Here is a 14,062-nt window from a genome sequence, read left to right on the forward strand (position 1 = left end):
TCCTTCTCCTCAAAGCCCCGCAGTACATAGTTGTATATTCTAGCTGTAGGTCCTTCTAGTGGTGGCATGTGGGATGCCACCTCAGCATGGCTTGATGAGCGGTGCCATGCCCGCGTCCAGGATCCGGACTGGCAAAACCCTGGGCAGCCAGAGCAGAGCACATGAACTTAACCATTCCGCCATGGGGCCAACCTCTCAGGTTTTCTATTTTATTCTGGATTTGATTTTAGTAGCTCAATTTTTCTAATTTTTTTACATTTTATCCGAGTTTTTAAATGTATGAGCACAAATTTGTCAGTGTTCTCTTCAGATGTTTTAAATTATTAATGCTTCTGTAGTTATGGCTCCTTTTTCATGCCTAATGTTATTTGTATTTTTTCTTTCTTTCTGGATTAATATTCCCAGAAGTTTAGCTATTCCACTGATGTTTATCAAAGAATCAGCTTTTGAATTTGTTTACCATCTCCATCATTATTTCATTAATTTCTGTTCTTATTTTATTATTTCTTTCCTTTCACAATGTTTAGAATTAATATACCATTTCATTTTCAGCTTCTTGAAGATTGTTCCCTGTTTTCTATGTTCATGATTTTTCAATAAATGTATTTAAGCATAGAAATTTATGTCTCAGTACCACTTTAATTATATAATCCCCATAATTTTATTATATAGTATGGTAACCATGGGCCCTCCAGGACTGATTCAACTGACCTCATCTTATCAACAGCATGATTAAGAATTGTCTTTCAGAAAATGTGCAAAGTCACATAGCCAGAGGCTGTGCAGAAGAAGAAATCTTGACCTGAAATGACCAGGGAACTAAAGATCCTCCTTCCTGAGGAACCCAAGGACCAGGGTGCAACTGGAACGTCAAAGTCGGACTCTTTTCAGAAGCAAGGGGTCCCTCATTCAGGAAGATCCCGTGTTAAAATTCCTTCCCCACTCATCATAAATGTTTAGAACCCTGTCATGAATGTTTAGAATCTCATCATAAATGCTTGAGGCCCACCCATCAAAGCCTGTGTCACCAGCATTTCTGCGTGCCAGCCTGTTCTCCCTAGCCTCTTAAGTTTCACCCCAAATCCTGAATCAGAGACACAGATCTGAGGGCACACGCCCCCTGTCTCCCTGCACATTGATCTCACAGAATAAAGCTGATCTCTTTACCCAGTCTGATGCCGTAATTAATTGGCCATTTATGTGCATTGGGCAGGAGAACCCCAACTGTGTGCGGTAACAGTATTTGAAATATTTTCATTATAATTTTTTTCATTAAACTATGAATTTGTCTTTTGGGGGGCAAAGTAGTTAAAGTTATGTGATTTATAATAAGTACATAAATAAATTTATTTTGTATAATAAACAAAAACATCCCCCTTATCTGTGAGGGATATGTTCCAAGACCCCCAGTGGATGCCTGAAGCCACGGATAGTACCAAACCCTATATACACTATGTTTTTTCCTGTACTCTGCACTGTGGCTGTAACTTCTTCAGTTTGAGAGATGACAGCAAAACTAGCATGAATTTCTTTTTTCCTACAATTTCATAGGTAAAAGATTTTTTCTTACCGTAGATCTTAGCAACCTCAGAATATGGTTCTTTTCCTTTCCTTATTAAGTTCAGAACTTTCACCTTTTCACTGAAAGGAAGCACTTTACAGCTTCTCCATGGCATGTCCAAATTGCCAGCATTACTACTCTTGAGCTTTGGGACCATTATTAAGTAAAATACAGGTTACTTGAACACAGGCACTGTGATACCATGACAATTGATCTAATAACTGAGACAGCTACTAAATGACTAAAGGAAGAGTAGTGTATACAGTGTGTATACGCTGGACAAAGGGATAATTCATGTCCCAGATGGGACAGAGCAGGATGGAGCAAGATTTCATCACACTAAACAGAACAGTGCACAATTTGAATTGTTCATTTCTGGAATTTTCCATTTAATATTTTCAGAGTGAAAAATGTGGTTGACTGCAGGTAACAAACCATCGAAAGTGAAACCAGGGATAAAGGGGGACTACTTTACACAGTTCCTGGCTCACAGCCCCCAAAACCCTTGGAATTTCCTAAGTGGTAAGAACAATGGGAGCATCTTTTGTTATAATAGATGGTCCCTTGTCCTAAAATGGCTTCAGACCCATAAAGGTGAAATAGGTGCCTTGTTATTCAAAACCAGCCCCTTTCAACCACAACTGAGTTTATGTTAATGAGGTGACTTTTGGAAATCTCCTAAAGATTGAGGGGGGGGGGCCCAGTGCTGGCTGCCAGGAAAACCAATCATGAATAGATGGTTAGAAATTTCAGTCCCACTCCCTGAATCACTCACCAATGGCCAAGAGTTTAATCGCTTGTGCCTATGTAATGAAGCCTCCCTAAAAACTGGATGAATAAATGGAAAGCAGTAGGATATATTGGAGTATATGAGGAAGCCTTTTGGTTTAAAACTAATTCGGCCTGACCTTGTTTTTCCAGAAAGGGCTGATGTGGCCTGTTGGGCATGCATTGTACATCTGCTTTAAACATTTACAATGTCCAAAAGCCAAGAATGATGCCCTTAAAGATAGGGATATTGACGCCAGCAAATAGCCATTGATGATTAAGTAGCTAGGAAGCAAAGGTTTTTTTCCTTTTTGCAATTACTGATTATAGCTTTTAGTTGTTCCCCCGCCCATTGTAAACTGGCTGCTTAGGCAATATGCTGTCTGATTCCCACTAGGCTCCTATAGATAATCTCCCTGGAGCCTGGGTCACCATGGTAATGGGTGTGTGAGCTGTTTTTCAGGAATTAGAACTCCTTGTCCACTTCAGGCCAGTTGAGACCACCAACCCATCAACTGGGCCCATGCAGAAGTCTGATAGGTGAACATTTGATGTCAAGAGGCTAATAACTCCACAATTTTGTGAACATGGGTCCTATGAAGAGGCATGAAGTCTGACTATGCTTGTGCAAGTCATCAATTCCCTCACCTCTCCTCACCTCCAATCACCTCTCTCCACATTTCAGACCACCTTGCCCCCCATCCCATAAATATCCCTGAGTCCCGATTTTCCAGGAAGCAAATCTGAAACTCATGCTCTCGCTTCCTCACATGGCTGCCTTGTGATTAAACCCTCTCTCTGCTGGAATCTCGTCATCTTGGTGTTTGGCTTTCTGCATGACGGGCAAAAACGAACCTGGTTCGGTAAATATTGCCTCCCCCATATCAGCATGTCTTTGGGGATAAGTATTTGTTCCCAGAAACTAAGGATTAATTACTGACCTGCTGTGCTTGCCTTGTGACCACTGACCTGCTGTGCTAGCAAAACATCTCGTGACAGTAGTAAAAGGGATAGCCCTGTCATGTGTGATGGATGCTCTTTGTTCCAAGATGGCATATAACCACTCTGTACACCCCACTTCTTCAGAGAGCGTGCTTCCTTGGTGAAAACGTTCTCCCAGGCTACAGTCCTCCAATCGGCTCATATAACAAACTCATCCCGAATTTTGATTTAGAGATTGATTAGGGATTATTTACATTGACAAACCCAAAAGGGGGGGATTTGGAAAGCTTCCAGGTGGGCGAATCAGAAATCTTCCACATGCCCCCATGCTGGGCCCCAAACCCCACAGAGACAGAAGCTCCTTTGTTCAGGACCTCACCCTGTGTATCTCTTCTTCTGTCTGTTGATTCGTATCCTTTAATATCCTTCATGATAAACCAGTAAACTGCTGAGTAAACTGGTTTCCTGGGTTCCATGAGCCTCTCTCGCAAATTAATTGAACCCAAAAAGGGGTCATAGGAACCTCTGATTTACAGCCAGTCAGTCAAGAGTACAGGTGACACCCTGAGCTTATGACTGACATCTGAAGTGTAGGGCAGTCTTGTGGGACTAAGTCCTTAACCTGTGGAATGTGATGCTATCTCTGGGTAGATAGTGGCAGAATTAAGTTGAATTTTAGGGCACCCAGCTGGTGTCCAAGAATTGCTTGATGGTGTGGAAAAACCCACACACATCAGAATCAATGACCAGAATTGTAGTGATATCTTTCTATTTTAAGATACTTCGAAGTAATTGCATTATGATCAGAGAATATATTAATTCTCTGAAATATGTTGATACCAATGTGACCAGTGACCAATTTTATAAATGTCCCATGTACACTTGAAAATCATCTCTATTCTGTATTTATTGGCTGTAGGGTTCTATATTGTTAATTCATTGTCCAAATCTTCTATATTTTAATTCTTGGCTACTTTATCTATCACTTTCTAATTCAGCTGTGTTAAAATTCCCCACTATGCGGGTATAATTGTCATTTTATTCTTATAATTCTTGATTTTTTCTTTTTCCATCTCAAGCTATATTTATTAATTATTTTCAGGTTCAAACGCAAGCAACAAAAAACCCCAAATAATATTGATTAAAAAATCTGATGGTCTCTGTAACTTAATCAGTCAATTTAATCCATTTACATTTATTTTTATTACTGCTATATTTGAAGTTACTTGTACCACCTGTGTGTGTATGTGTGTGTGTGTCTTCTATTTGCCGATCTTTTTCTTTACCTTATTCATCTCTCCGCACTTTCCTTCCTTCTTTTCTGGATTGATAATTGCTTTATTCTGTTTTCTCTCCCTGCTAGTTTTGAAGCTACAGATTGCAGTTCTACTTTTTACTGATTACCCACATTTTATAAGGGTATGCAACTGTAAATTTTTTCTATTAATCTAGTGTTATTCAACTTTTCACTGCCTCTCAGAAACACGCTAAGACTGTAGACAACGATCCAGCATGAGCCCCTCTCTCTTCTTCCTCTACCTCCTATCTCACTGTCTGTCTTCCAGAGAGCAGATCTTTAAAAAAGCAACCATGTCACTTGTGAAACCACTAGAGTGTGTTTTTCTGCATTGACTTAGAGAAGGTGCTGTAGTTGCCTCAGGAATCCCCAAACCAAGGGCTGGCGGCAGGAAAGATCTGTTACCACAGGACCGGGAACAGATTTTGCACCTCAAAATATGCCTCTTTGGCTAATGGCTATTTTGAGCTGATGATTATTAAAAAATAGCAGACACAGGAAAAGCTCTGGAAACCTAGTAGAAGTTACCCTTTTCTAAGGGAAACTTACATTTATAAGAGAAATTTCCATTTGTAAGGGTGCCTTCCCCTAGAAACTCTTTCAGTGGAGAAGGCAATGACTTCAATCTGCATAACAACTTTACTCTTGTCTACTGTACTTTTTCCCAGTAATGCCCCATAAGCTGACCCCATTTTAACAACAGGATGTTAAAGCTATTTTTCAGGGGTGGTGAGCCAACCTGAAACATGCGCAGAACAGGAAATTTTGATCTGCGAATCGAAACTCATCCTGCCAGCATTTCCCCATACCAGCCAGCCCTCCTTGATCCCCTAAACTTTACCCCATACTTTGGACGGGGAGACAGATTTGAGAGCCTGACCTTCTATCTCCTTCCCAACTGAGTGCACAATAAAGCCTTTCTTCTTTCGAAGGCCAGGATTAGGTGGTGAGCCCTTGCTTGGTCACCGATCCAGGAAGAAAATTAATGTCATTAAATAGATAACTTAAGTGTGTATATATACATTTGGCAATCCAAATTTCTATAGAAGGAATGCAGTGTAAAACTGAATGGAGACGAAAAGCAAAACATCAGATACATAGAAAATTTCTTGGGCACAAATATCAGAATCACAAAAGGACTCTTTGAAAGAGACATGTGATCCCGGCCATGTATATGGTCGCATGGCCTCTTAAAGGAAAAACATGCCTCTGACTTGGTGCAATTTTCTAGGATGTTTAAGCCAGGTATCTTCCTGAATATTTTGTGTTACCTGTCCAAACCAATCCAAATCCCTAAAGATGACTGTACAGAAATCCTGCTTCTTTTCCCTATCTTGGACAAGCCCAGACAAGATTGTCATGAGTTCCTCCAAACAACCACCACCATCATAAAAAAGTAATTACGGTAAAGCCTATGAAAAGACAGCTTGTTATTATTAATATTAATATCGTCATATATATGACTACTTTAGAGCAGAAAACTACTCTTACATATATTTTGGTTCTCCCATTACCCTGTGACATAAATGTTCTTTTTATGCCATGTTACACAAAGAAACAGGGACTCTGAGGGATTAAAATAATTCCCAAGGTTGTATAATAAGCAGGAGAAGCAGATGAGAAACCAAATATCCTAACTTTACATCCTATGGCATGTTCAGTAAGCATTTGGTAATCTCAAGATCTATATATACTGTTAAATGTTAATTGGTTAGATATTCCACAGGTATCTCTAATTTATATTTTGCTTCAGTTTGCTAAAATTCACCAATGAAGCCAACAGAACCTGCAGGTTTCTTTGGGGAAAGATTTTTAATACAAATCCAAGGCATTTGAATTTTCTATTTTTTATTGAGTCCATATGGTAATTTCAAGAAATTTGTCCAGTTCATCTAAATGATCAAATTTATTGTAATATATTGTTCATAATATGCCCTTTGCATCTTTTCCAAGACTTGTAGGAGCCCCTGTATTCTCAGCTTTCATTCCTGATATTAGCTACTGCCTCTACCCTTTTCTTCCTTGATCACTCTAACTAGAGGTTTATCAGTGTAACTGATCATTTTAACAAAACAACGTTTGGTTTTATTGACTTCTGTATTTGTTTACTTTCAGTTATTTCTGCTTTTACCTTTATTATTTTCTGTCTCCTACTTACTTGTACTTAATTTATTCTTCTCTTTCTAGCTTATTAAAGTGGAATATAAGCATTGACAGCTATAAATTTACCTTTATGAACTGCATTCCACAAATTTTGGTATACAGTTTTATCATTAGTCATTTCAAAATATTTCCTAATTTCTCTTGTGATTTCTTTGTTTAGTGAATTATTTAGTAACATATTTTTCAATTTCTAGTATTTGAGGTTTTCAACCATCTTTTCATTACTGATTTCTAATTTAATTCAATTGTGGTAAGAGAAAAACTTATGTATGATTTCAAAGTTCTTGAGACTTGTCTTATGACCTAACATATAGTCTCTATTGGTGAGTGCTCAATGTGCTCATGAAAATAATGTGGACACTACTGTTGTAGGTTATAAATTTTAATTAAGTCAAGTTGGTTGAAAAAGTTACGCGGTTTTTCTGTTTCCTTACTCATTTTCAACCTACTTGTGTTGTGAATTACTGAGACAGGAGTGTTACAATCTCCAGTTATTACTGTGAGTTTGTCCATTTCTCTCTTCTACTTCTTCCAGGTTTTGCTGCTTCTTTTTTTTCTTGTTTGCATGTGGATATCCGATTGTTCTAGCACATTTTGTTGGAAAGGCTATCATTTCTCCCCTGAATTGCCTTTGAATCTTTGTCAAAAATCAATTGACCATATATATAGATGTCTGTTTCTGGACTTTATTCTGTCCCATTGATCTGCTTGTCTATCTTGGCACCAATACCTACTGTCTTGTTTGCTGTAACAATGTAATAAGTATTGACAACAGGTAGTGTAAGTCCTCCAACTTTGTTCTTCTTTCTCAAAGTTGTTTTAACTGTTCATGGTACTTTACATTTCCGTGTGAATTTTAAAACCAACTTCTCAATCTCTACCAAAAAGGCCTTCTGGATTTTTGTTGGGATTGCCTTTAATCTATAGACCAATTTGGGCACAATTGACATTATGACAATACTTCTCTTCTGATCATGGTATGTCTCTCCATTTATTAGGTCATATTTAATTTTTTATAGCAGTCTTTTGTAGTTTTGAGTATCAGGTCTTACACATACTTTGTCAACTGTATTCCTAAGTATTACCTTTTTTAATGCTATTGTAAGTCATTTTGTTTTAATTATGTTTTAATGTGTTTTAATGTATTTGTTACTAGTATATAGAAATACAATTAATTTTTGTATATTGACCTGTGTCCTGCAACCTTGCTAAACTCACTTATCAGTTCTAATAGCTTTTTTAAAGATTTCATGGGACTTTTTTACATAAAAGGATCATGCCATCTGAGATTAAAGACATTTTTACTTCTTCCTTTCCAATCTGGATATCATTTATTTCCTTTTCTTGTGTTACCACACTGACTAGAACCAGCAGTACCCTATTGAATAGAAGTAGTGAGAACAAACATCCTCATCTTGTTCCTGATTCTAAGGGGAAAACACTCAATCTTTCACCTTTAAGTTTGATGTTAGCTGTAGGTTTTTCATAGATACCTGTAGTAAGTACAGTCTCTAAAATGACTCTCCAAAGACATTCTCCCTAATTCCTTGAAAGACTAAATATACAAACTGACAATGGCCAGACCATGTATGAAAATAGAACACAAATTCTACAGCAACCAGCCCAAAACAGTCAGCACTTGGTCAATAATTGTCAGCTTCCCTAATTTTTACCCCCACTTCCAACTTAGGAGGAATAAGAGAAAGCAAAATACGCCCCCCTAAGCAATCATATAATATGTCCTGCTTCTAGTTAGCCCACCTCCAGCTTCCGTATGCCAAAATCTCCAATCAGAGCATAATTTAATTTAAGCCTTTCCTTTTTCCACTTAAAAGCTTTCCAACTCCCAGTCTGACTTTGAGTCTGCTAAGTGCAAGTGATGGTGTCACACTCCCCTGCTATAGCAAGTGCTAAATAAAAAGACTTTGTTTGTTCTCTTTTGGGTGGTCTTCATTTATTGCCATACTCCAGAACCTGTGAATATGATGAGATCTCACTCTTGCAATTATCTTATGTTATAAGACACAGTTGACCTTAAGAAGGAGGTAATCTGGGTGAGCCATATCTAATCATATGAGCACTTAGAATTAGGGACCTTTATGGGCCAAAGACTTAACACGTACTTCACCAAAGAACATATACAGATGATAAGCATAAGAAAAGATGGTTCATATCATACGTCATCAGGGAAATGAAAATTAAAACAATGATGAGATACTACTCCAAACCTTTTAGAACGGCCAAAATTCAGAAGACTAACAGCACCAAATGCTCACAAGGATGTGGAGCAACAGGAGCTCTCATTCATTGCTGGTGGGAATGCAAAATGGTACAGCCACATTGGAAGACAGTTTGGCAATTTCTTACAAAACTAAACTCTTAGGATATGAACCAGCAATCATGCTCCTGGGTATTTACCCAAATGAGTTGAAAACTTATGTCCACACAAAAACCTGCACACACATGTTTATATCATCCTTATTCATCATTATTCATAATTGCTAAAACTTGGAAACTACCAAGATGTCCTGCAGTAGGTGGATGGGTAAATAAACAGTAGTACATCCAGACAATGGAATATTATTCAGCACTAAAAAGAAATGATATATCAAAAGTTGAAAGGACGTGGAGGAAGCTTAAATGCACATTACTAAGTGAAAGAAGCCAATGTGAAAAGGCTACATATTGTGTGATTCTAGCTATATGACGTTCTTGAGAAGGCAAAACTATGGAGACAATAAGAAGACTGGTTGCCAGAGATTGGGGTAGAAGGGAAGGATGACTAGATGGAGCACAGAGGATTTTTAGGGCAGTGAGAATACTCTGTGTGATACTATGATGATGGATGCATGTCATTATATATTTGCCCAAACCCAAATAATGTACAATGCCAAGAATGAACATAAGGTAAACAATGGACTTTGGGTGCCCATAATGTGTCAGTGTAGGTTCATCAATTGTAATAAACATAGGGGATGTTGATAGGGGATGCTCTGGTAGAGGACGTTGACAATGGGAGAGATTATGCATGTGTAGGGCAGGGGGTATATGAGAAATCTCTGTACCTTCCTCTTGATTTTGCTGTGAACCTAAAATTTCTCTAAAAGAATAAAATCTTAAAAAAAATTAGAGACCTTTCTCCAGTTGATAGAAAGGGAGGTCAGACAGATTCAAAACGTGAGAACTTGATACATTATTGCTGCTTTGAAGACAGAGGGGCCTGTGTGAGAAGAAATGTGTGGCTCAAGGAGCTCATGGCAGAACCTGGCTACCAGGCAGCAAGGAAACGTAGTCCTCAGACCTACAACCTACAACCTAGAGTTGGGTTCTGTCAACAACCTGAATGAGCTTGAAAGTAAATTCTTCCCCAGAGCCTCCAGATGAGAGCCCAGCCAAGCCAACACCCTAAATGTGAGCTCTTGAGCAGAGCGGGTAACCCAGGCCAGCCCACTCCAATTTCTGATCTACAGAATGTTAGATAATAAATGGATGGTGTTTTAGGTTTCTAAGTTTCTGGTAATTTGCTGTATATAAATAGAAAACTAATTCCATACTCTCTTGCTTTGAGGAAGTTTTTATCACTAATGAATGTGGGATTTTATCATTTGTATCATTTGAGATAATCATATGGTTTTCTTTTTTAGTCTGTTTATATGGGGAATTACTTTCAATGATTTGCAAATGCTAAACCAACCTGGCATTCCTAAAGTGCGATAAATCTCACTTCATCATGAGGCACTAGACTTTTTATAGATCTTATCAATTGTTGGATTGGATTAACTAAAATTTTGTTAAGAATTTCCTCATCCGTATATATAAGGGATATTGGTCTTTAGTTTTCTCTTTTGTAATTTCTTTATCTGGTTTTGGAATGATGGTAATGCTGACCTCATTGCTTGAATTGGCAAGTATTCCTTCCTCTTGAGTTTTCTGGAAGAAGTTGGTTAGAATTGGCATTATTTCTTACTTAAATGTTTGGTAGAATTCACTGGTTAAGCCTTCTGTGACTGGAGTTCTCTCTGTGGGAAAGGTTTTAACTACAAATTCAATTTCTTTAAGGTATATAGGGCTACTTGGATTATCTATACCTTCTGTGTAAGGTCTGGTTTTGGTATCTTTCAAGAATTTTTCCAATTTTATCTAAGTTGTCAAATTTAGTGGCATAAATTTTTTACAATACTCCCTTATTGTCCTTTTAATGTCTGTGAAATCACTTCTCTTGTTCCTCTCTCTCTTATTGGTAAATTATGTCTTCTCTCTTTTCCTGATCAGTCTAGCAAGAAATTTATCTAATTTATTGCTCTTCTCAAAGAACCACCTGTTAGTCTTATTTATTTTCTCTATTGTTTTTCTGTTTCCTCTCTCACTTATTTCTGCTCGGATCTTTCTTACTTCTTTTCTTTATTTTCTGCTCACTTGGGTTTTATTTACTCTTCTTCTTCTAGCTTCTTGAGGTGGAAGCTAAGATCATTGATTTGAGACTTGTATTCTTTTATAATACAGGTGGTTAGTGCTATAAAATTTCCTCTAAGTGTTGCTTTAGCTGCATCTCACAAATTTTGATGGGTTATGTTTTGATTTTCATTCATTTAAAAATATTTTCTGGTTTCCCTTTTGACTTTTCCTTTGACTCATGAGCTATTTAGAAGTGTGCTATCTCATTTCCAAATATTTATGGATTTTTTCAGATATTTTCTAGTTTGGGTTTATAATCTAGTTCCTTTAATGGTCACTTAAAGCTTTCCAAATTTGTTGAGATTAGTTTTATGGCCCAGAATATATAAATGTTCTATGTGCACTTAAAAATAATGTGAACTCTGCACTTGCTGAGTGGAGTGTTCCATACATGTCAATTAAGGTAAGTAAGTTGATAATGTTGTTCAAGTCTTCTCTATCCTTACTGAATTTCAGTCTACTTTTTAAATCAATCTTTTGAGAGTTTTTGAAATCTTTGAAATTGTGAATTTGTCTATTTCACTTTGCAATTCTATCAGTTTTTGCTCCATGTATTTCACAGCTCTGTTATTAGGTTCATAAAAATAAAAGATTGTTGTCTTCTTGATTAATTGACCCCTTTATCATTGTGAAATTACTGTCTTTATTTCTGGTAGTATTCTTTGCTGTGAAATCTACTTTGTCTCCAGCCTTCTTTTGATTAGTTTTAGCATGATATATCTTTCTCCATCCTTTTACTTATGTGCTATTGCATCTTTTAAATTTAATGTATGTCACTTGTAGACAGCATATAGTTGGATCTTACTCAATCTAACAGTCTCTGCCTTTTAATTAGGTGTTTAGACCATTTACATTTAATGTGATTATCAGCACTGCTAGTTGATGTTCATTTGTTCCCTCTGTTTTCTGTCCCCTTTTTCCTCTTTTTCTGCCTTCTTTTGGATTTTTTAATGATTCATTTTATCTCCTTTGTTGGGTTATTAAACATAACTATTTGTTGCATTATTTTAGTGGTTGTTTTAGGGTGGATAGGATCTATCTTTAACTTACCACAGTCTAACTTCAAATGATGTTACATCATTTCACATATAGTGTAAGTATCTTACAATAATAGTGCATTACCGTTTCTCCCCTTGGAGCCTTTGTGCTATAGTCATCATATGTTTTACTTCTCTATATGTTATAAACCCAAATAAATTATTATTTCTGATTGAAACTGTAAATTACTGCTAAAGCAATTTAAACAATGAAAAATCTAATATAGTTACTTATATAGTTAACACATCTCATACTCTTCATTCTTCTGTATAGATTTACGTTTTCACCTAGTATCACTTTTCTTCTGCTTGAAGGACTGCCTTTAACATTTCTTACAGTGCAGGTTGGCTGGATGAGTTCTTTCAGATTCTACATGTCTGAAAATTTCTTTATTTCACTTTCTTTTTTGAAAGATATTTGTCCTGGGTAAAGAATTTGATGTTGACAATTTTTCTTCAGCATTTTAAAGATGTTGCTTCTCTCACTTCTAGCTTGCATTGTTTCCAGTGAGAAATCTGCTGTCATCCTTACTTTGTTCTTTCATATGTAATGTGTCTTTTATCTCTGGCTGTTTTTAAGATTTTTCTCTTTATCTCTAGTTGTAAGCAATTATTATTATCATCATTAAGCATACGTGTTATTATGTGCCTTGGCGTAGATTCTTCATATTTCTTGTGCTTGGTGTTCATTGAATGTCTTTGACCTAGCTATAGGTATATAGCTTTCATCAAATTTGGTAAAACTTTGGCCGTTATTTCTTTAAATATTTTTTCTATTTCTTTCCTCCTTTGGTGACTCCAATTACATGTATATTAGGCCACATAAAGTTGTGCTCAAATTCACCTTTTCTCTGTCATCTTTTTAAACTCTTTTTTCTCTTTGGTTTCTTTTTGGCTCATTTCTATTGCTATGTCTTCTGGTTCGTTAATCATTTTTTCTGCAACAGATGATCTATTATTAATCTCAATCTGTGTAATTTTTAATTTCAGACATTACAGTTTTCCATCTCTGGAAATTTGATTTGGATCTTTTTTATATCTTTTATAGCTCTACTCATCGTGGTTAATCTTTAACTTCTTAAACATATGGAATACAGTCATGATAATTGTTTTAATGATCTATGCTACTAAGTCTATCTTCTGAGTCATTTCTGGGTCAGTTTTGATTTGTTGTCTCCTCATTATGAGTCATATTTTCCTGCTTCTGTGCATGCCTGGTGATTTTTGCCAGTAGTGAATTTTGCCTGCTGGATTTTTTTTTTAATCTTATAAATATTCTTGAGCTTTGTTCTGGGATGCAGATAAGTTACTTGATAACAACTTTATTCTTTTGTTTCTTACTTTTAAGCATTATTAGGCAGCATCAGTATAGAATTTAACTTAGGTCTCCTTTTTCCCCAATACTGAGGAAAATCTTTACGAGTACTCTACCCAGTGCCCCATGAATTACGACACTTTCCACTCTGGTTGGTGGGAACAGGCACTATTCCTGGACCTGGTTTGAGCAGCAACAACTGCTCCTTGTAATCTTTTCAAGAGGTTCTTTTCCCAGCATCAGGTAGTTTCTTCACACTCACAAGCTAAACAGTACTCAGCTGAATACTTGAGGGGGATCTTCTGCAGATCTCTAGAATTCTCTCCATATGAAAGCTCTCTCACCTCCAGTGCTCTGCCTGTGAATTCTAGCTCCTTTGGCCTTCTTGTGTTCCCAGTTCCATCTCCTTAACTCATGGAAACCACTGAGCTCTACTTGGGTTCCCACTCCCTACACTGCAGTTGAACTTCTCTTCAGGGAGTAAGCTGGAGCAATTATGGGGGCCACTTCATTTGTTTCCTGAT

This window comes from Equus quagga, chromosome 3, assembly GCF_021613505.1.
Source record: "Equus quagga isolate Etosha38 chromosome 3, UCLA_HA_Equagga_1.0, whole genome shotgun sequence".
NCBI classification, from domain to species: domain Eukaryota; kingdom Metazoa; phylum Chordata; class Mammalia; order Perissodactyla; family Equidae; genus Equus; species Equus quagga.